Here is a 24,325-nt window from a genome sequence, read left to right as displayed (position 1 = left end):
TCAGGCACACGAGGCTAGGGTTCTCAACCGCTGCCTGTCACAAGACCAGTGCAGGGGGAGAAAGGCTCCTCGGCCCTTGGGCACACGAGGAGAAGTGGTAGTCCTTTGTCTGCGCTACGGCCAGAACAAGAGGGACACAAGAAGTGCCTGGTGAACGTGCCAGGACACTGGAATACATCTCTGTCTGTGACCAACCACCAGACAAGAGGGATAAATGAGCCTCGGCCCTCGGGCACACGAGGCTAGGGTTCTCAACCGCTGCCTGTCATAAGACCAGCGCAGGGGGAGAAATGCTCCTCGGCCCTCAGGCACACGAGGAGAAGTGGTAGTCCTTTGTCTGCGCTACGGCCAGAACAAGAGGGAGGACTGCCAGGTCGAGAGGGTAGAAATCCTTTTCCTCCATAGAGGAAAGCGCCTAAGCACCTCTAGGCCTAGCAATGCTAGGGCTGAAGGACGACTGAGCCAGGAGTGACTCTGAGGTCTAGTTCGTAGAATCTGATGAACGTTAGAGGTGAGGACCAACCCGCCGCACTGCAGATGTCCTGGATCGGGACACCTGCCATCAGAGCTTTAGAGGCTGCAATGCCTCTAGTTGAGTGAGCCTTGACTCCCATCGGGGATGGGAGACCAGAGGACTCGTAGGCAGTAGAGATGGCATCAATGATCCACTTACTGATAGTAGGCTTGGAAGCCGGGCACCCCCTCTTAGGGGGGCCGTAACAGACCAAAAGTTGCTCTGATTTACGCCACAGGGCAGCTCTGTGGACATAAGTGTCCAGTGCTCTTACTGGACACATTAAGTTATACTTCCTCTGGTCGTGCTCCACGAATGGAGGAGGGTAAAACGCTTGGAGCGTTATTGGCTGTGGTGTCGCTGATGGGACCTTGGGTACGTACCCAGCTCGTGGGTAAAGGAATGCTTTGGCCAACCCTGGGGCAAAGTCAATGTAAGAAGGGGCCACTGAAAGGGCCTGCAGGTCCCCGACTCTCTTGAGAGACGTTAGCGCCAGCAGCAGTGCTGTCTTTAGGGTAAGCATCCGATCGGAGGCCTCCTCCAGAGGCTCGAAGGGAGGCTTACACAGCGCCTCCAACACCACAGCTAAGTCCCATGTAGGGACTTTCGGTCTTGCACGAGGCCTCAGCCTGAGTGCACCGCGGAGGAAACGTGAGACCAGGGGGTTCTTGCCCACTGAAAGGCCGCCATGAAGGGCGTGGTAAGCCGATATAGCCGCCACGTACACCTTCAAGGTGGAGTGAGCTAACCCAGCGGACAAACGAGTTTGCAGGAACTCCAGCACTGTACCAACCGGGCAGTGGACTGGGTCTAAGCGGCGTTCATGACACCATGACGCAAACAGGTTCCACTTTAGGCCATAAAGTTTCCTCGTAGAGGGAGCTCTGGATTGAAGGATGGTCTCAACAACCTCGGTTGAGAGACCAGCTTCTATGAGTTGTGCCCCCTCAGGGGCCACACCCATAACTTCCACTTCTCTGGGTGGGGGTGGCATATTGCGCCCCCAGCCTGAGAAAGAAGGTCGCTCCTGACAGGAATCTCCCATGGAGAGCCGTCGAGGAGGGCGATTATATCCGAGAACCATACTCGGGCCGGCCAGTACGGGGCTACTAGCAGCAGCCGTACTCCGTACCGGCGCACTCTTTCCAGAACTCCCGGGAGCAGAGCGATCGGGGGAAAAGCGTACAGACGAAGCCTCGGCCACGTCTGTACCATGGCATCCAGTCCGAGAGGAGCTGGAGGAACTAGAGAGTACCAAAGGGGACATTGCGATGTCTCCTGAGTCGCAAAGAGGTCCACCTGGGCTTGACCAAAGACTCTCCATATCTGCTTCACCACCTGAGGGTGAAGCATCCATTCCCCGGGCCTCAGCCCCTGCCTCGACAGGACGTCTGCTCCCACATTGAGACGTCCAGGAATGTGAACTGCTCTCAATGAGAGAAGCTTCCCTTGTGACCACAGGATGATCTGGCACGCCAGCTTGTATAAGGGGCGTGAACGCAGACCTCCCTGGTGGTTTATATAGTAGACCACCGCCGTGTTGTCTGTGCGGACCAGCACGTGACGGTTTCTCAGGTCTGGAAGGAAATGCTTCAGAGCCAGGAACACTGCCAACATTTCTAGGCAATTTATGTGCCAAGAGTGATGCCGGTCGTTCCATAGGTCTTGGGCGGAGCGGCCACTCATGACCGCTCCCCACCCGGTGAGGGATGCATCTGTCGCTAGCGTGACGCGGCGGCAAGGAGCTCCCAGCGCTGGACCTTGTAATAGGAACCAGGGCTTTTTCCACATGACTAAGGCACGTAGGCAGCGCCGCGTGACCTTGATCTTGCGGAATGGGTTCCCCCTCGGGGAAAACCCTTTGGTTTTGAGCCACCACTGCAGTGGTCTCATGTGCAGCAGTCCAAGAGGTATCACGTTGGATGCAGCTGCCATAAGACCTAACAGTACTTGGAACTGTTTGACAGTGAGTAGCAGGCCTAGCTTGACCGCATTTGCTGCAGTAAGGATCGACTCGATCCGAGCAGGTGACAATCGTGCCTGCATCGTGGTCGAATCCCAGATTACACCTAGATAAGTGGTTCTCTGTAATGGAGACAGCACACTTTTCTTGGCGTTGAGTCTCAACCCCAGCTTTTTCATGTGAGCAAGAACAACATCTCGATGTTGAGCCGCTAACTGTTCTGAACTGGCTAGGATGAGCCAGTTGTCTATGTAGTTGAGTATGCGGATGCCCTGGAGTCGCAGTGGAGCCAGAGCAGCATCCACACACTTCGTGAAAGTTCGGGGAGAGAGCGCTAGGCCGAACGGAAGAACTCTGTATTGGTAAGCTTTGCCCCTGAAAGCGAACCTGAGGAACTTCCGGTGTTGAGGAAGGATGGAGACGTGAAAGTATGCGTCTTTCAGATCTATCGTGACAAACCAGTCCTCGGACCTGATTTGAGACACGACCTGTCTGACAGTCAACATTTTGAACTTCAGTTTTCTTACTGAGAGGTTTAGCTGTCTGAGATCTAAAATGGGCCGCAGGCCCCCATCCTTCTTGGGAACAATGAAGTACCGGCTGTAGAAACCGGATTCTCTGTGTTGAGGAGGGACCACCTCGATGGCCTCCTTCCTCAGGAGAGTATTCACTTCCTGTTCCAATACCAGAGCCTGCTCGGGGCCTACCAGAGTAGGAAATACCCCGCTGAAAGGCGGCGGCTTGGCGCCGAATTGAATGGAATAACCTTTCTCTACAGTACGCAGGACCCACATAGAAATATTTGGCAGTAGTTTCCACGCTGCCAGAAATTCTACTAAGGGAACCAGCCTCTCGAGACTGGTCTCTGGATTTATTAGAGGAGCTAACTTGGTGACCTGTAGCAGCGAACTGGCAGGATGCACCTGAAGTGAGCGCTCTAGAGACCCCCGTGGGGGTGGCGAACTCTCTGGTTCCGCTACGTTTCCGGGCGGAAGGACCAGAGAATGATGTTCGCGGGAGACTGCCGCGCCCTGTAACACCGGCAGGGTTAGCTGACGAATCTCCTGAGGGCCCCGAAGAGAGGTGGTCACCGTACTCCTCAGAGGCGGTGAGGCACCTGACTCTTCGAGAGGGGCTGCCCTCATTGGCCCTGGGCCACGACCATCAGGGCCGTTTAGCCGCGGCCCTCTTAGACTGTAGGACGACCCTCAGGTCCGGCCTAGTCTTAGAGGACCCCGGCTTGGAGTGTTGCTGAGCCCGCCCTCTAGGCTTAGCCGGAGGGGTGCGGGTAGCAACACTCCTTTTCTGTGCACCCCGGTGCGAGGAGCTAGCTTGCGGCTGGGGCTGCTCCCGTCCAGCAGCCCCAGAGGAGTAAGTGCGGCGAGGAAGAAACCGCTGGAACGCCGCTGCCTGCCTGCGGGCCTCCTGGTGTCTGCTGACAACAGTGTCCACAGAGTCACCGAAGAGGCCAAAGGGCTGCAGGGGGGCGTCCAGGAGCGTGACCCTGTCCTTCTCCTTCATGTCGGACAGGGTCAACCAGAGATGCCTCTCCGCGGCCACCAAGGCTGCCATAGACCGCCCAATGGCACGGGCGGTCTCCTTGGTGGCGCGGAGCGCCAGGTCTGCGGTCCTGCGCATCTCTGTGACGCTCACTTCCTCACCGTCACTAAACTCCTTCAGCAGGTCGGCCTGGTAAGCCTGGAGCACAGACATGGTGTGTAGGCAACCACCAGCCTGACCTGCTGCCGCATATGCCTTACCCATCAGACCAGACGTGATCTTTAGTGGCCTGGTGGGTAAGGACGGAGCCTTCAAGGACGATGCCAGGCCGGGAGACAGATAGCTCGCTAGTGTCTGCTCGACCTGGGGCATCGCCCTGTAACCGTATTCCTCCATCCCCCCCACATTACCGTAGTAATCAGAGGTGGGGGAGAAGAGACGCGAGGAATACGGTTTTTCCCACGATCTCCTGATCTCTTTGTGGAGATCGGGGAAAAAAGGAAGGCTCCGTTTGGGAGGTGCTGGCTTTGCCCGCAGGAAGCGCTCATCGAGCCTGCTTCCCTGCGGTTCATGGTCTTGTGCTGGTGGCCAACTGATGTTAAGCTTGGCCACCGCGCTAGTCAGCACCTCCACTAGCTCCTCGTATTGGGGTGAATGGGGGGGCGGTTGTGGGGTGTCAACGCTCTCAACATCAACCTCCCTGGAGGAAGACAGAAGGAGCGCTGACTCCTCCTCTTGGAGGGAAGGAACCGCAGTGCGGGCTTCCTCATCCAAGAGGAGGTCATACGATCCGCTGGGTGAGGAGAGAGATAGGGGATCACCCGTCTCAACTCCCTCCAGCAGATCTACCTGCGAACCCCATGAGTGCAGCTGCCGCTCCGCCTCAGCGGAAGCGGGGCCAGACCCACGGGGAACGCTAGTGAAAGCCCCCTCCTCAAAGAGGGCTTTCCGGGAACAGAGCAACCGCAGCGGCATTCGCTCGCACTGCGGGCAGCCAACCCCCTCAAGGGCTGACCTAGCATACTTTTATTTGCTCAAATAAAAGTAGTGCAAACTGGCACTAAAAAACAGCAAAATGCAGATAAGACAGACAATAACACAGAGCGCTCTCGCTGAATGACAAAAGCTGACGCCAGCTTCAAACGCACGTGCTTATATACTTCCTGGTCGATGACGTCACCGCGCCTGTGACGTCACTCCCGTTTCTCATTGGACGTTGGACATGACTCAGAGTGCGGCCCGCCAATGGCGTTCCCCAAAGTGTCTCAGGACGCAGTGTAGAGTTCCCGGAAGGGAACTACAAGTATTGATGGCTACAAGATGCAAGGTCCAGCAAACAGCACGCCACTGCGCAAACAACTACTGGCTTCAGCTGTCAGGCAACATCCAACAAGCCTCTGACACCGGCAACATCAGATGCATGTACAAGGGTATCAAGCAAGCAACAGGAAAATTGGTGAGGAAAAGCACGCCCCTGAAATCCAAGACAGGAGAGACCATCACAGACCAGGACAAGCAGCTTGCGAGATGGGTCGAACACTATCTCAACCTTTACTCTAGAGAAAACTCTAGGAAGCACCCAGGAAGGAACAAAGAAAAACAAAGCCATTGATGCCTTATCAAGTGGCAAAGCTCCAGGTGAAGATGGAAAACGTCCTGAAAGCATCAAATGTGGAAAGTCAGCCCTGATTGTGCCACTTCACGAACTCCTGTGTCAGTGGTGGAGAGAAGGTAAGGTCCCGCAGGACATGAACAATGTCAAGATCATCACGTTGTACAAGAACAAGGGTGACCGAAGAGACTGTAATAATTATCGCAGCATCTTTCTTCTGAGCGCTGTGGGCAATATCTTCGCACTTGTGGTCCTTGATCCAGAGTCCCAGTGCGGGTTCAGGACAGAGAGATCCACTGTGGATATGATTTACTCAGTGCGTCAACTCCAGGAGAAATGCAGAGAGCAACGAATGCCACTTTACATCGCTTTCATAGACCTTACTAAGGCATTTGACCTTGTAAGCAGAAGAGGCTTTATTCCAGCTCCTGAAGAAGATAGGCTGCCCGCCACAGTTGCTCAGTATCACCGCCTCCTTCCACAATGATATGAAGGGCACTATCAACTTTGATGAGGTCATCTAAACCCTTCACCATCAGAAGCGGCGTAAAACACTGTTTGGCATCTTCTTTTCACTGCTGTTGAACTTCGCCTTCAAGGATTCAAAAGAAGGTGTTCACCTGCACACCAGAAATGATGGGAAGCTGTTTAACCTGTCCCACCTGAAGGCCAAGACCAAGGTCCGCACAGTGCTCATCAGAGAGATGCTGTTTGCAGATGATGCCACTCTGACCTCGCACACTGAAGAAGATCTTCAAAGTCTGATGGACCGATTCGCTCATGCCTGTATGGAGTTTGGTCTAATTATCAGCATCAAAAAGACCAACATCATGGGCCAGGGTGTCATTGCACCACCTTCGAGCTGCATCGACAATGAAAGGCTCGAGATCACTGACCATTTCACCTACTTGGGCTCAACAGTTACCAGCAACCTTTCACTTGATGCCGAGACTTTCACACGCATCGCCAAAGCCGCTGCCGTCATGGCAAAGCTGAACAAGAGAGTGTGGGGTAACAACCTGCTGATGGTGAACACCAAGCTGAAGGTGTACCAGGCATGTGTCCTCAGTACCTTATTGTATGGCAGTGAGACCTGGTTCACATACATCAGACAGGAGAACCGCCTGGAGAGCTTCCACCTTCGCTGTCTTCGCCGGATATTAACCCCCTGGGGTCAAAAAATGCCCTGGGGCGTTTTGAGGCAGTTTCCCAAAAGGAACTTCAATTACTCTGTCATTTCTGATTGTACAGATATACTAACAAAAACAAAAAAAAAACATTGTGATTTTGCAAAATAAAGAAAACAAAAAGGGTGTGCGGTCTGCCGCGTTGATCTCCGTGATCTTCATTCAGAAACGCGTCATTAAAATATACTATAACTCAGCCAATACACAACACAGAGACATGAGAAATATGTCTAGAGAAAGCTTGATATGTATACTTTTTTTTTGTTATCAAATTTTTATTGAGGTTTTGAAATTGTGACAGACCATACATAAACAATACAACTTAGACAATCAATCAGCATATAACAATGAGTATAAAAACAAGACAAAAAAACTCCTGAAAAATAAGTAAGAAGAAATTATACTGTAATAATTCCAAGTAATATTCTTAAAGCAAATGACAGAAATATGTGAAAAAAGGGTAATTAAATCCACAAAATAAACCATACAGAAATACATGTATAAATGAACATATAATAAGAACCATAAATAAATATATAAATAATAATAATCAATCTTAACATTCGTAAGAGTGCTGAAAGAGGTCTATAACAGTCAAAGAACCAACCAAAACAGCCCAAACAGGGAACATTAAACAGCTTAAAAGGGGGGGAGCCTGAAACCAAAGTGAGAAAGGGGGGTTCTCCTTAATTTAGCATATTAAATCTTTAAGCTTCTCCAACGTTTGAGCCCAAAGTTTGATGGTGTCCTCTCTTGCACCATGGATGCATGCAGTGGACATCTCGAGATATACAATGTCTATAAATGTAAAAATCCAAAGAAGTTTGTTAAGAGAATGTGGAGGCAAAAATAATTAACCCCAGGACAGTCCCAGACCATGTGAAAGAAAGTGCCAATTTCACCTGTGTCACACAGAGTGCATTTAGGATCAAGTTTAAGTTTCATGCTATGAAGTTTACGAGGAGTCATATAAGTCCTATGAATGAAGTTTAAATGAATTTGTTGATGGTCTGGATTCCTGGAGGCTTGCATTACCATAAGCCAAACTTCGTCCCAATCAAAATCAGGAGATAAGTCTGCAATGTCTGCTCGCCAAGATGAGTCTATTGCCAAAGGAAGGTAGATTTTTTCTAAAAAAAAAAAAAAAGACCATATAATTTAGAAACATACCCTCTTGTTCCCTTCCGAAGGGAACTCTCACTGCGTCCTCTAGAGGGCGCTTTTGGGGAACGCTGCAGCGTGCCTCGAGTCTGAAGAATGCATAGAAAAACTACATGAAATGGCCGGCGCCAGCGTATGACGTCACCGCGGCGCGTCAGTCGCTGCCGTTGCGTCACTACCGGGCGACCATAACATAAAAGAGGCGCCCGTGCAACACAATACATCTTCGCTGTCTTCAGCTTTCCCGGTTTGGATGTGCATTGGAAGAAACGGTAAGAATCCTTTCTTTAAACTACTATCATGGCAAGCACTAGCAAGTCGTTTAAGCGGTGTGTTCATCCGTGTCCTCGTTATTTGACACCTGATGACACACATGAGCTTTGCGTATTCTGTTTGGGCGAAGAGCACACACGCGATGTCCTTGAGGGGGCATTGTGTGTACATTGTGAGCGCTTCCCTATGAAGAAGCTCCGGTCTCGTCTGTCTCTCTTTCTGAGGAAAGATGAGCATTCACTTGCCCCTCGCGGTTCGGGTCCTGCCGTTGCCGAGGCACGGAGGAAACTGAGCTCGTGGGGCTCGCAAGTGGAACTGGCTGACGAACTTGAGAAGGGTCTCTCTCTCTCGCCAGCCGGAGACGATGACAGGCTCCTAGCTGATGATGATGCGTTATCGCTGACGTCGTCAGATCCAGGAGCAAGTGCTCTTTTGGGTTCCACCCAAGAAGAACAGGAAGTGCTAGAGATGGATGAAGACGCTGAGGCTGAATCCTCTCTACCTTCCCGCCCTGCATATGAAGAGCTGCTGGAGGTTATGGACCGCGCCACGGCCAGGCTCGACCTGCCGTGGAAGCGGGCTAGAAAGATAACGCCGCGGGGTCGCCTCGACGAGCGGTATCTTTCAGGCCATAACCACCCAGCTCCGGTGAGTCTCCCATTCCTTCCCGATCTTCATACTGAGATCGAGAAGGGTTGGAAAAAGCCGTACTCGGCGCGCATTCATAGTTCGTCCATGGCGAACTATGCTAATATCGAGGGATTGCGTGACCACGGCTATGAGAGGATGCCCCCTGTGGAAGAGACGCTAGCCTGCTATCTCTCCACAGGGCGGGCCTCCTCTCTCAAGACTCCCTCTCTGCCTTCTCCGGCCCTGCAATTAACATCCCGGCTGAACGGCAGAGCATATGCAGCAGCAGGTCAGGCGGTGGGTGCACTGCACACCATGGCAGTGCTCCAAGCCTACCAAGCCGATCTGCTGAAAGACCTGGACAACGGTCAGGGTCTTTCCCCTGACCAGGTGGCTGAGCTCCGTCGCACCACGGATCTCGCTCTCCGTGCCACCAAGCAGGCCGCTACCCATATGGGCAGGGCCATGGGGGCTATGGTGGCTACGGAGAGACATCTGTGGTTGAACCTGGCTGATGTCGGGAGGAAAGAGAAGGGCTTTCTTCTCGACGCACCGGTTTCGCCATCTGAGCTTTTCGGTGCCTCCGTCGAGACGGTGGTTGAAAAGTTCAGAGAAGCGAAGACGCGCTCAGCTGCCTTCAAGTCCTTTATCCCTCGAAGGCCCAGGTCTCAGCCCGAACACCACAGGGGTCCTGCGCCGCCTCCTTCTGAGGAACAGAGGCAGGTGCAGAAGGCTAGTGTTGCATCCCGCGCTCCTCCTCCCCCTGCGAGCAGGTCTAGGAGGCGACGTGGATCGAGAGGTGGCAGACAGGATTTAAGGGAAGTCATCCAAGCGAGACAAAATTCTCGCAGGGGTCAGAGTAATACCTAATAAAACCTCTCCTTCCCTCGGTCCAGTCGGGTCGCCATTTTAATTCCCCTGTCGCCATTTAAGCTTCCTGCACTCCCTGGACCTATGATGTTCTTTGGTGGTTCTACCTGTAAAAAAAAAAAGTCTTAAATGGGTGAGTATGATCCGTTTTTTACTTTGAAGGAACTTCATACTGTCTCAGGCCTGTGTATGTTTTTTCTCTCCACAGAAGAAATACGACGAGTCTACGGCAGACGCCCCCCTCTGATCCTATGGATTAAGGTTACGGCAGTGTTTTGCCCTCTCCACTCCACAGGCTGTGCGGTAAACCAACCCTTACAGCATACATTACACATAGGACCTTGTCCTCTTCAAGGTAAGCTCCCTAAGTCTTTCTTGGGTTTGCCCTTGATATGGTTATGCTGTCCTTTGCAGGCCTAGTGTAGACTTATGCCCTATTGAGACAGGAGCATAACTCCCTAGTTACGCCCCCCTTATGGCTGGATAGGCGTGTTGCCTGCAGGGTTAGGTTGCGTGTTGTATTTTTCCCTCAGAAAAAGGTGGAAACATCTCGACGGAGCACCCCTCCCTTCATACGGTTGTATGGTGGTGTCCGTCTACACAACACTTGTTCCAGCACTATCAGGCTTCCCCCTTCAGTGGTTAAACGAGCAAAAGGAAATTTTCCTTTCTCCCTAGGTAAGCATCTTAAGATATTTATGGTTAAGATTGCACTTGTATGTTTAACTCTGTTGCAGACGGCCTGCGTGCGAGGATCCGCTTCGTGTCCTCTCCTAAATACGGTTTCCATGGAAACTGAGTGTCTACACCTGTTGAGACAGGCGTTCACTTGAATAGGAGTGCAGCAGACCGGAGTGCTCGCTGCGAACCCGGAGCAGGTTTGGTTGCTCCCTTTTCGGCGGAAAAGGTTCTTATTTGAGCTCCACCTGGTGACATGCTTTCCAGCTGGGGTATTGATTCTCGGTCCATTTGGTGTGCGCTCCCCTTTCTGAGGAAGGGGTTTTTATGTAAATCTGAGTGCCACTTTGTGACTCTCTTCAAGTCGCCTCATTCTAAGCCTGAGGGCTGAGGCAGCACTTCATGTAGGATCTACACCCAGGCTGACGAATGTCTCCCCTACAGAGGGTTTGAGCATCTTTCAAAGCCGTCACTCTAGGATCGATTCTCGCCCCCCAGGCCTAGTTCCACTTCCCTTTCTGAGGAAAGGTTTACGAAGTGTCTGAACTAGGAAGCTGCCCTTATTCATTCCGGAGCTTCCCAGAAACTTTCAAGGCAAACAGTGCTCCCCTTTCTGAGGGAAGGGTTTGTTAAGGTTAAGAGCTCACGTTCCTCCCTGTGCGCAGGATTGCTGGAACATATCTGAGCTCCCCTAATCCAGGGTTTCCTTCAGAGCAACTTCCCAGGACTGAGTGCTCCCCCTTCTGAGGAATGGGTTTTGTTAAGGTTAAGAGCTCGCGTTCCTCCCTGTGCGCAGGATTGCTGGAACGGACCTGACCTCCCCTAATTCAGGGTTTCCTTCAGAGCAACTTCCTAGGACGGAATGTTTCCTCCCTCCTAGGGTAGGAATCTACCAGGGACAGACCCTTGAGAGTTATGAATCTGCTACAAGGATGTTGGCGTGCCCCCTTTCCAGGGTTTACTTATAAGAGCACCACTCCTTGGTGGCCAAGTTCTCCTCCCTGTTTCCCAGGGTAGGAGCTTGACCTTCATGCTTCAGGTTTCTACTCTCCAGCCGTTATTCTGGATGTATGCTCCCCTCTATGAAGGGTAACAGTGAGAGCATTCGCTCCTGTTCGGTTGTGCAGCTCCCCTTCTGGGAAGGGTCTTCTATGAGCACCAACCCACCTTCGTGAGATTGCCAGACCTTCATACAGGTCGCGTGGACCGGGCTGTGCACGCTTCCCCCCTTTTTTCATTAAGGGTTCCCTAAAAGACAGCAGTGCCCCCTTCTGGAGAAGCGATCCTCCCTATGGATCAGGGTCAGGATTTTTGTCCTCTACTATCGTCCACCATTTCAGGATGGTCTCAGCTCTATGTTCATCTCTGTCGACAGATAGCTTGCGAGCTTCTGTCCAGGGGAGGGTTAGTGTGGCAATCCCCTAACCATCAGGGTCATACCCTTTCTGTCTCTTCAGACGGCATGGAGCTGATAGTGAAACCCCCTGGGAAAACACTCCCCTTAAATCCGATCATGTCGGTAAGCGTCCCACGCTATGCCTGGGCGTCTTCCAGTTAAAACCACAAGTGTGGTAAGTGCACACACACCTGGGGCACTTCTATAAAATCCACGTGTTGGTAGGTTCCCACCAAGTTTGAGTTCCTCTTTTAAATCCTTTTTGGTATGGGTCACACGCTTTGCCTTGTTCCCATCTATTGAAGTCGGCTTACAACCCCGGTTCCCTGGGTTCGACTCCTTTGATATCTTAGCTGATGTCTTCTGACCATCCACTATTGGGGCGCGCCACTACTAGTGGCCCTTTGAATGGACCCAGGACAGGTTTCTGCCCTCTTATGGGAGCCAGTTCCTGAGGGAACTAGGCCCTATGTTGCGGTAGTTTCTGGTTCTGACAAGTCTAAGTTTCCTTCGAAGCTTAGCCGTTTCCCTCAGAAGGAATTACTATAATTCCAAGCCTGAGCTGTGCCCTGGGTTCTACCCAGTCTGTAAGTGGGTAACAGGTCAGGCCTCTGGCCGGGAGGGGTAACGTTTTGACAGCCGTCACCACGTCCTAGTAGGGGCAATTCCTCTCAGAATTGTTGCTTAGTGCTCGCTGGCTTAGCATGCACTCCCCTCAGCATGGCAGTGTTGGTATACCGTTCCCCAAAAGCGCCCTCTAGAGGACGCAGTGAGAGTTCCCTTCGGAAGGGAACGTCTCAGGTTACGTATGTAACCCTAGTTCCCTGAGAATAGGGAACGAGACACTGCGTCCTCTAGGCTTCCTCGCCATGCTTCGGACGGTAAAGCTTCAGACTTTGAAGATGTATTGTGTTGCACGGGCGCCTCTTTTATGTTATGGTCGCCCGGTAGTGACGCAACGGCAGCGACTGACGCGCCGCGGTGACGTCATACGCTGGCGCCGGCCATTTCATGTAGTTTTTCTATGCATTCTTCAGACTCGAGGCACGCTGCAGCGTTCCCCAAAAGCGCCCTCTAGAGGACGCAGTGTCTCGTTCCCTATTCTCAGGGAACTAGGGTTACATACGTAACCTGAGACGTTTCCTGGGTACCACAAAATAATTTAAGCAAAGGATGTACTTTAAGGGGAGCCGTCCAGGGGACTCCATATGTCTTCATAGCTGCCCTCAGCTGCAAATAAAAGAAAAAGGTGGACTTTTGCAAGTTAAACAGAATAGACAGTTCTTTAAAAGTATAAAGGCCCTTGTCACCTATGATATTGCCTAAGGAATGAATCCCCTTATCATACCATTGTCGACACTGGCCAAACTTAATTGGGTGTTTGCCAATTAGCAAACCATAGTTATTAAAGATAGGAGAGTAAGAGTTCCAATTAGAGCTAATATTACAAACTTTTTCTGCTGCTCTCCACACCGATACATTGTGTGATATCAAGGGGCCAAATCGGAGTTTACATTTATTTGGAGGGATATTAGCAAATAAAATTTCATCCAACTTCAAAGGGAGAACCAAGTTTTCCTCAAGAGAGCGCCAAGAAACTTCAACTTTATCATCAAACCAGCAAAGTAGTGCACAGCAAATTGCCCAGTGTTTATCTAACTCCACAGGTGTTAAATTTAACACTTTTCTGGTGTATATATAGGTCCCACCGGTCTGGTGCTTAAATAACACTTTAAAAAGGGTTGAATATATACTCCTCAACAGTGTACATTATTTTACACCAAGAGTGTACAATTTACTCCGTAGTACATAATGTATTGCTCTCTGCAAGATTGTATTAAACACCAATTAAAAGTTAATTTTCACACTGATTAGGTACATAATTATAAACTCCCTACCACACTACAAGCATATATTAATAAAGGTTTTGTTTTCAACATTCTGAAAATAGTCAGCATAACCATAACCATAATCAAAATTATTGTATATTCAGTTTATTAACAGATCACAAACATTTCAACACTGGAGATTTTGTACTATTTTTGTAAATGAAGAGAATTACAGGATTTAGTAAGTGAATGAATGCTACTGGCACAGATTAAACCAGATTTGGGTTAAGGTGGAGGTAAACATACTTATGTTTAACCTATTAGAGACAAGTATCAAGTACAGTAGTCAAGTCACCGTTATTTATATAGAGCATTTTACAATGCAGATTGTGTCAAAGTAGGTTTACAGTGTAAAACAGGGAAATAATGTGTTGAAATAGTGTTCTCCATTCTCCTCTGGCCTGACGAAACCAGCAGTTTAAATCTAGGCTGCAATAAAGTCAGATTGAGTAGAGGACTAGTCTGGTTCCTGTGGTCTTGCGCCAATGGGTGTGTAGTTGATGAGGTGTTCACTAGGGTGAAACCTGTCTCTAGGGCTCATCTAGTTGTCCTGGTCTCCGCTGACATTCAGGGCTGTAGAGGTCATCTCTAGGTGCTGATCCACCATCTGGAATGGATCCGTGCTGGATCCAGTGGACTGCAGTGACCATCTGATCTGGATACAGTCTGTTATCTGGGTGGCTACCGTGGCCTCGGAATAAGAACAAAACAGACTAGTATTAGTGTAGATGCCATTCTTTCTTACGATGCATAGTCATAATTCATAAACAAATGACAGTGCAAACATACCAAAAACTTACATTTGATACATTTTTGGAAGGAGATCAGACTATTTAGTATTATTGTTTAAAAATCAAAACATTAGACATGACGATCAATAATCTTAAAATATGTGGCTTATCCATGTATCTAGCATGTGTCCTAACAAAGCTCTTCTCATCCCACTTACTCTTCAAGCACATCATTGTGAAAGAAAGAATAGAAAGAATATCTCTTTGAGTAAAAGTTTAGGAGTGCACAACACATACATATCACTATAAATCAATATGACGTTCACAAATATATTTTAAATAAGGTAAAACACTTACTACTTACGTTTCCCTGTTAAAAGCGATCTGGAGAACCCAAGAACCCTTTTCTTCTTTGGAAAATTATGAAGTATGCATTAAATTACTGCTATAAGTTCACTGAACACCAAAATATCCACTTTTTCAATTTTAACTCTTTATTCCCTAATTTAGGATTAGGGCCAAATTTGACCCATTGGGCTTTAGGCGTAGCATATTAAAGAATCACAAAAACAAACAGTGACAATGCAAACTATTTTAAATTTAGGAAAATAATCAGTCAACCACATAGCTACATTTAACAATGTTTTTTTTTTTTTTTTTTTTTTTTTTTTTTTTTTTTTGCTTTATTTGTTGCATGTTAGAACTGGATTTCAAATGTACAAACACTTTGGCCAATGGAAACAAGAACACAAGGCCAAAATCACGACTGAAAAAAACTAACACCATGGGTCTTTGCTTATCCAAAAATCTGTTCTGCTAGAGAAAGGAACTCACACTAGACATTGTGGTAGTCTTTGAAACAATTTCTTTTTTGTCATTTTTCACAGTGCATTTCAGTCATTGGACGAGTCACTGTCTTGGGCAGAAGATTCACCACCATCACTTTCATGCGGTTGAAACAATTCATCAGAATCGCTATCGCTCTCCAATTCAGGGCCAAAGTCACTATCATCACCTTCAAGCTGCTCCAATACTTGTATTAGAGTGATCTTTCTCTGGTGCTTTCCCTGTCCTGAAAAGGGAGCAGTCATACTCCCTGAAATGATATACTACTTTATATAGTCTCTGGCCCTGTACTACTGAGGTAACTTATTAAAATATATTATACAAATGAAATTATTTCAAGGCTTTATCCAAATACAGGACTGTCACCATTTTTCATCAAAGTGACTTAAAGAACCAATGGGTCCCGGCATTTTTTTTAACCCATACACCCAGAGGGTCATTTTTGGCCCATCGTTTTTTGAACTAGCTCAGAGTCCCTAATTTATACAAAAAGAATATAAAACATTCTGCAAGCTAGCACTAAATAGATTAACAAAAAATACACCATTTTACCAACCGCTGGTTTGCTGAGAAGACGATTTTGTTTGGGTAGGTTTCCAGCTCAACAAAACAGCATGTGGTCAGCCATCTTGTTACTACCACTCTGGCATTTGTGAGTTCAATATTCATCCACTAGGTGTCTCTATGCAGGGGCCAGAAGTGGCACTCTGGGCTTTTGAAGTTAAATTTGACAAATTTGTTTTTGTTTGCTCATTTTGGGTAGCAGCAATTAACAGCGGCCAAATTTGACCCCGCGGGTTCTCCAGGTTTAGCGTTAGCACCGCATCGCAATTTAAATCTGTGAGAAACATTTAGGCTGGTTTAGACACAAACAGCATACAACTATCATCATAAAGTAGTAATATCCTATATAATACATAATGTAAATGAGATAAAACACTTACTTTCTGTGTTTTTCTTGATAAAAACCAACTTCCCTGTCTGCTCCACATCATGAGTGAAAGAAAATATCTCTGAAAAAACATTTAAGAGTGCACAAACATCACTAAATATCACTATTAATCAATGTGATGTTATAAAATGCATATTTTAAATGAGCTAAAACACTTAATACTTACATTTCCCTTTTAAAAGCGACCTCTGCATCAGCACGGCATAGCAATTAAAATCTGTGAGAAATGTTTAGATGCACACAGCATATTAATATTGTCATACAGTAATATTATACTTTACATAATGTGAGGTAAACACTTACTTCCTGTGTTTTCCTTGATAAAACCAGCTTCCCCGTCTGCTCCGCATTGGGAGTGAAAGAAAATATTGCTCTGAGAAAAAAAAATATAAGTGCACAACACATAAATATCAATATAAATAAATATGACGTTATAAAATACATATTTTAAATTAAGTAAAAAACTTACTTCTTACGTTTCCCCGTTAAACGCGACCTCTGCGTCAGCACCGTATTGCAATTCAAATCTGTGAGAAACGTTAAGGCTCATTTAGGCGTGAACAGCATAACGTTATGAATATCATGAAGTATTATCTTATAAAATACATATCGCAACTGAGATAAAACACTTACTTTCGGTGTTTCCTTGATAAAACCTGTCTCCTCCGCATCGTGAGTGAAAAAAAATATCTCTGAGAAAAAGTTAGTAGGGATGTACACAGCACTCTGGTCTGTTCCGTATCGCGAGGGAAAAAATGTGTTTTTGAGAAAAGTTTAGCCGCATACAGCACACACATGTCGTTATTAAACGATATGATATTGCAAAACACATTTTGTGAGTAAGATTAAAAGATGTATCTCGCTGTTTCAGGTCCTCACATGCTCCGCATCACGAGCAAAAAAAAATGGCGTCTGTGAAAAATATTTGAGATGGGCGAGGCGCGCACACGAGCAAATATCCCGGATGTGACTGATAACACTCAGCAGTGTTAATAAGGGTAACTCTCCGTATTTACACCGGGCAGAGGGCGCTGTTTACACTAACTAGTGTTAATCCTCTAAAATTCAACACCACAAGTTTAACTCTTTACTCTAAAAGTCCTTAACACCAGGATTTTAACACTGGAGATTTTGCTGTGTGGACGAAGTGTAAAAAACCAATGGGTAACACTTTAGAATAATGGGCCGTTGTTAACAAGTAACTATGCAGGAAGTAATAGGTAGTTCTACATTAACACTTAATTTAATACTATTAACTAATATAGAAGCAAGATTAACTAAGCAGTAGGTAATTGCTAATTTTGGACAAAGGTAGTCCCTTATTAGGTATTTGATAATTACTAAAGAAAAAAAAATTGTCATTGAGAACTACTTGTGAACTGTGACCAATTCATAAATAATAACTAATTAAATTTTCACAACAGTAACATTTATAAAATCAACAATTAGGTTCTTTGTGCAAACTAATTTATGAAAACCATGCACCACCATCACCAGTTGAAGTACTGGTTGAAATTGTGACTCTGACCAAAATATGAATAGATGTGTTCTCTGTTCATTTCAAACAAACATATAATTTATTTAATTAGGATGTAATGCCATCTGTCACAGGGAGTCAGACTGAGACGTGCGGATCCAATTGCAGTATTTATTGAGATGTGTCAACAGGCAAGAGTAAACACCAGAAAACAGGAACAACGTAGGTAATCCGGGAAACAGTTCAATACTCAAGCAATGGTCGCAATGGCAGGCAGCAGGAATCGTCAACGGGGTACACAGTCCAGAGTCATACACAGATAATCCAACACAGAGAAAAACGCTTAGAATTACGACCATATGGAACGATAAGACTTCGCAAGGTGGCTGTGTGTGTGAGTGGCTTAAATGCAGTCAGTGTGATGAGGTGCAGCTGTGAGCGGTAATCAGTCAAGTGAGAGCAGGTGAATGCAGTGATTAGTGCAGTGGCTTGTTGTGAATGAAGTCCATGAAGTGTGGTGCAAGAGTTCATGATGACAGGATAGACCAGATACGTGACAGAGCCCCTCCCCAAGGAGCGGCTTCCAGACGCTCTAACCACCTAATACAACCTGGAGGGTGGTGGAGCGGAGGCGGAACAGGGGGAGGGATGGAGGGCCAGGTCCGTGTAGGGGTACTGGAACCACGAACTGAGGCGGAGCCGACGGAGGGAGAAGCCATGGTGGAGGAAGGGTTGGCTCCTGCCTGGGGCCGACCGACGGAGGTGGAGCCGGTGGAGCCCGAGGCGGAACCGGAGAGTCGATGGTCCTAGGTGACACCGAGGATCCGGAGGGCCAAGGCGGAACCCAAGGCTCTGGCGACCCCGGCAGAGATGGAGGTCCGGAGGTACGCAGCGGAGCCGGAGTGACAGAGGATCGAGGCTGTGCCCACGGGAGGGAGGAGGTCCACAGAGCCAGCAGGACGGAGTGACGAGGCGCAGCCGGAGGAGTAGAGTCCAGAGGCGAAGGTGGGGCGACGACTGACCGGGGCGGAGCCGGAGAGACGATGGAGCCCGGTGGAGCTGGTGGGCCGACGGCCGACAACGGAGACGAGGGAGCACAGAGCCGGGGTGGAGCCGCAGGGTCGGAGGGCCGAGGTGGAGTCCAGGACTCTGAGACTGGAGGTGATGGTGAGGGATCCTTCAGTCTGGACACTGATGGAGACTGGCAGTCCCACGGCAAGTCCTCTGCACCGAAGGTGGGATGTGGGAGAGCAGAGGGACTGTCAGGAGACAGAGGTGGCGGGACTGGAGCAGCAGGGAGGGTGGGTGGGAACAGTCCATGCATGAGCTCCGTGACCAGAACCGGGCAGACAGGAATCTCAGGACGAATGGAAGGAACCAGCGGAGGCTCTGGAAGACTGGGCTGAACCAGCGGAGGCTCTGGAAGGCTGGGCGGAACCAGCGGAGACTCTGGAAGGCTGGGCGGAACCAGCGGAGGCTCTGGAAGGCCGGGCGGAACCAGCGGAGGCTCTGGAAGGCCGGGCGGGACCAGCGGAGGCTCTGGAAGGCCGGGCGGGACTAGCGGAGACTCTGGAAGGCCGGGCGGGACCAGCGGAGACTCTGGAAGGCCGGGCGGGACCAGCGGAGACTCTGGAAGGCTGGGCTGAACCAGCGGAGATTCTGGAAGGCTGGGCTGAACCAGCGGAGGCTCTGGAAGGCTGGGCTGAACCAGCGGAGGCTCTGGAAGGCTGGGCTGAACCAGCGGAGGCTCTGGAAAGCTGGGCTGAACCAGCGGAGGCTCTGGAAGGACAGGCTGAACCAGCGGAGGCTCTGGAGAACTGGACGACCCCAGCGGAGACTCAGGAGGACTGGGCGTCTCCAGCGGAGACTCTGGAAGAGCAGCCATCTTGTGCAATGGCTCTGGAAGGGGGCCCATCTTGAGAGCAGACTCTGGAAGGGCAGCCATTTTGCGAACAGAGTCTAGAAGGGAGGTCATCTTGTCAAGAGACTCTAGAAGGGAGGCCATCTTGCTTACAGACTCATGCGGGTCCATATTGTGATGCTGGAGAATAAAGCTGCTGGATCCTAGTAGTGGCGAAGTCTTCTGTCACAGGGAGTCAGACTGAGACGTGCGGATCCAATTGCAGCATTTATTGAGATGTGTCAACAGGCAAGAGTAAACACCAGAAAACAGGAACAACGTAGGTAATCCGGGAAACAGTTCAATACTCAAGCAATGGTCGCAATGGCAGGCAGCAGGAATCGTCAACGGGGTACACAGTCCAGAGTCATACACAGATAATCCAACACAGAGAAAAACGCTTAGAATTACGACCATATGGAACGATAAGACTTCGCAAGGTGGCTGTGTGTGTGAGTGGCTTAAATGCAGTCAGTGTGATGAGGTGCAGCTGTGAGCGGTAATCAGTCAAGTGAGAGCAGGTGAATGCAGTGATTAGTGCAGTGGCTTGTGGGGAATGAAGTCCATGAAGTGTGGTGCAAGAGTTCATGATGACAGGATAGACCAGATACGTGACACCATCAATGACTGGATTCTCATGATTGGATTATTTCACTATTGTGAGCTGCATTTAGTTCAATGTTGTTGTTTTTTTTTTTTTGTTTTTTTTTTTTAAGTATTCTGGGGCAGGCTTCTCTTTAGTGTGATAGTAAATATGTTATTTTGCTTCCATAATGAAGACATTAACTGCATTTATTTTGTTAAGCACAAACACAACATTTTCCACATTACAATGTCTGTTAGAATATCAGTATGGTGCTTCAAAGAAATGCATGGCTGTACAGTATGTCATATAAAATATGATAAAAACTGTTTATTGTAAATTACTTGCAAAATCCATCTTAACCCCTCAATAATAACTCAAGTGTTACCTTGTCAGTCCACATGAACTACTACTGTGATCTGGCCCATTATTTTAAAGTGAAAAACATCTTAACCCTTCACTAATAACTCAAATGTTACCTTGTAAGTCCGCATGAACTACTAGTGTGATCTGGCCCATTATTTTAAAGTGAAAAACATGTTAACCCCTCAATAATAACTCAAGTGTTACCTTGTAAGTCCGCATGAACTACTAGTGTGATCTGGCCCATTATTTTAAAGTGAAAAACATCTTAACCCCTCACCAACATGTCTATATGCAACGTGATCTCATGATAATTCGTATGTATTTACATAAAATGTGGTTCTCCAAAACGTACATTTACTTACGTTTTTCCAGACACTAAAACATACAATACTGACGTATTTACAGCATCTAAACGTACAAATACTTAGTATTTTTAGCATTTTAAGGTCTACAAAATGTTAAACAAGACTACACTTTAAACCATTAAAATAAATGACATTTCTGCAATCGTTTAACCATTCATGTAATATTAGCTTCCTTTGCCGTGGTGGGACACAAAAGGCGTTTTCTCCGACATGCTGTGACTAACAATTCAACCATAAAATGCACCGAACACGCATCATAATCATAAAATCAAACAATTTTATTTGTACGCTGTAATCCAGATCTTCAGAATTCATACGATTGCGAGGAACAGACCCAAACGTCAGGAACAGAGAGAGTGGTCTCGGCCGCGTCAGGAACAGAGAGAGCGGACGCCGCCGCCTTCCCGCGGAAGAGCGTCTCCGCCCCCGCCGCAAAGTAAGGGCACATCTGCGCAGCCTCGGCCCTATAGGCGTCCATCTCCGCCAGGCAGGCGTAGATGTACTCGAAACGAGTGGCCGACGCCGCCTCGAAGGACATCCCTGCCGTCTCGGGAACAGAGCGGGTGGTCACCGCCCCCAAGCGGGCGCACGCCGCCGCCAAACGGGGGGACGCCGCCTCCCTGAAAAAATTCCTCCCCGCTGGACCCATCTTGGGAGTCTGCATTCTGTCACGTTGAGATGGAAGGGGTCTGGGTCCAAGTGCAGGTGAGTGATATTTATTTAAACAACAAAAACAAACAAATAAACAAACCAACAAAAGGCCAACACGGCACACACGACAGGATATGAGACTGGAGCAGGAAATACACGGAACAGGATACTGGAACAGGAAACAGGAAACAATGCAGACTCACAGAGTGGGGGAAGAGTGGGGATTATAAAGTCTGTGATGATATGGATCAGCTGGGGTGTGTGAGACAAGACAGGTGTAAGTGATCAGGAGGGAAGTGCAGGAGGAAGGGAAACAGCGCTCTCAGGTGGCTGAGGGAAACCCCACAGCCCAGATCATGACACCGATGACTCGAGAGATGAACTAATCAATTCTCTTTCCGGCTCAGGCAGCATAGGTTAAGCGTATGGGGATGTCACGTGATGAACGAACGACTCAAACCCGATGACTCGAGAGATGAACTAATCAATTCTCTTTCCGGCTCAGGCAGCATAGGTTAAGCGTATGGGGATGTCACGTGATGAACGAACGACTCAAACCTGGACAGATAGAGGTGAGGGAGTTAATCATAGACTGAAGACCCAGGTAAACAATGAATTAATCTTTTCTGTTTCTAATAGCATTATAGTTTTGTCTTGTTTGTAGTGTGATCAACGTTTGTATAAGCAGTACATGTGTTATGGAAGTAACACGTAGCTTTTTAATTATATTTTGCTAAAATGAACGAAATGACTCGAAAAAAGATTTGTTCATTTTGCTGAACGAGACTCAAAGATCCGAGTCGGTAAAATGATCCGAACTTCCCATCACTAATCATAATACCTAAATATTTGAACTGTTTGACAACTGGGATACCTGCAGGTGGTGAAATATTTTTCATTGCTTCATTTAGCGGCAGAAGAGAAGATTTAGTCCAATTTATTCTATATCCGGAGATCTCACTAAAGCTGTCAAAGATTGATAAAATTTTGAGTATGGACTGCAAAGGGTTAGTTAGAAAAAGGAGGACATCATCAGCATACAATGAGATATGATGACTAGTCCCACATACTTTGATCTGGGTAATGCCTTTGTCTACGCGTATAGTCTGTGCCAGTGGTTCAAGCGAGAGTGCAAAAAGAAATGGACTTAGAGGGCAACCCTGACGGGAACCTTTAGCTACTTTAAACAATGATGAACAGGTTCTGCCTGTTAGCACCATGGCTGTGGGGTTCGTATAAAGCACCGTAATCATATGAATGTAAGAGGGTCCCAAGGCCATGGCCTCCAGCACTGACCACAGATATGACCATTCCAGACGATCATAGGCTTTCATAGCATCTAGGGAAAGGACAGCAGCCGGAGAGGACGAAAAAGACATGTTATATATAATATGAAGTAGTCTTCTAACATTATCAGATGCTAACCTAGTTCTAATGAAACCAGTCTGGTCACAGTTAACGAGCTTAGTCATAAACGTTTGAAGCCTCCGTGCGAGTATTTTTGCATAAATTTTTAGGTCAGCATTTAATAAGGACGAAGGCCTATAGTTCGCACAATCATTGCTATCCTTATCCTTTTTTAGCAAAAGTGAAATAACTGCAATATTAACACCTCTGGAGAAAGACCCTTTATTAACTGCAGTCTGAATCATCTCAAAGAGTAGAGGGCCCAGACTGTCCCAAAAGGTAGTATAAAATTCTGGAGTAATTCCATCCAATCCAGGAGATTTTCCACTACACATATCTAAAGCTGCTTCCTTGAGCTCATCTAACGTGATTGGGGTATCTAAACTGAAAGAATCCTCCTCAGACAATTTAGGAAGTGATAATTTGTTTAAAAACTTATCACATGCAACTTGGCTATACGATATCTCCGAGCTATACAATTCAGCATAAAAACTAGAGAAAGTAGCATTTATCTGAAAGGGCTCATGAAGAATTATACCAGCTTTAGACTTAATTGAGCTAATATCGTCTCGGGTTACGTATGTAACCTTAGTTCCCTGAGGGAACGAGACGCCGCGTCATGGAACGCTATGGGGAACGCCATTGGCGGGCAGCACTCTGAATCATGTCTACAACCAATGAATGACGGGAGTGACGTCACAGGCGCGGTGACGTCATCGACCGGGAAGTATAAAGCGCGTGCGTTTGAAGCCGGCGGCAGCTCTTTTAGGAATGAAGCGAGCGCCGCAGGGTGCGGGAATTATGGTCCGAGACGCGGCGTCTCGTTCCCTCAGGGAACTAAGGTTACATACGTAACCCGAGACGTTCCCTTCCGGGAACTCGAGCCGCGTCATGGAACGCTATGGGGAACGAGACTACCAACGCCCCCATAATTTCCAAGCCCTGCGCAGTGTCTGTTCAACCAGGGTGGAAAGAAGAGAGCCCTTGTCTAGCATTCCGCGGACAAGAAGGCCCTGTAGTCCTCGGCCCTCGGGCACACGAGGAATGGTAGTCTTCCTCTGTCTGGTCGCCAGCCAGAACGAGAGGTACTCCGCGGCCCTCAGGCACACACAGAGTCTTAGTCCTTTGTCTGGGGGTAGCCAGAACAAGAGGGACTGCAATGACCACTGTCTAGCATTCCGCGGACAGATGGTGTAAGGTAGTCCTCGGTCCGCAGACCCACGAGGACAGTGCACTCGACCTCAAAAGTGCTCCTCGGCCCGCAGGCACACAAGGAGAGGGTGGTCCTTTGTCTGGGGGTTCAGCCAGAACAAGAGGGACCCAAGTCTCGGCCTGGAGCTACGCCAGGACGCGAGGGAATAAGCCATTGTCTAG

The sequence above is a fragment of the Garra rufa genome, chromosome 3, assembly GCF_049309525.1.
Source record: "Garra rufa chromosome 3, GarRuf1.0, whole genome shotgun sequence".
Classification (NCBI taxonomy): domain Eukaryota; kingdom Metazoa; phylum Chordata; class Actinopteri; order Cypriniformes; family Cyprinidae; genus Garra; species Garra rufa.
This window is presented reverse-complemented; position numbering follows the sequence as displayed.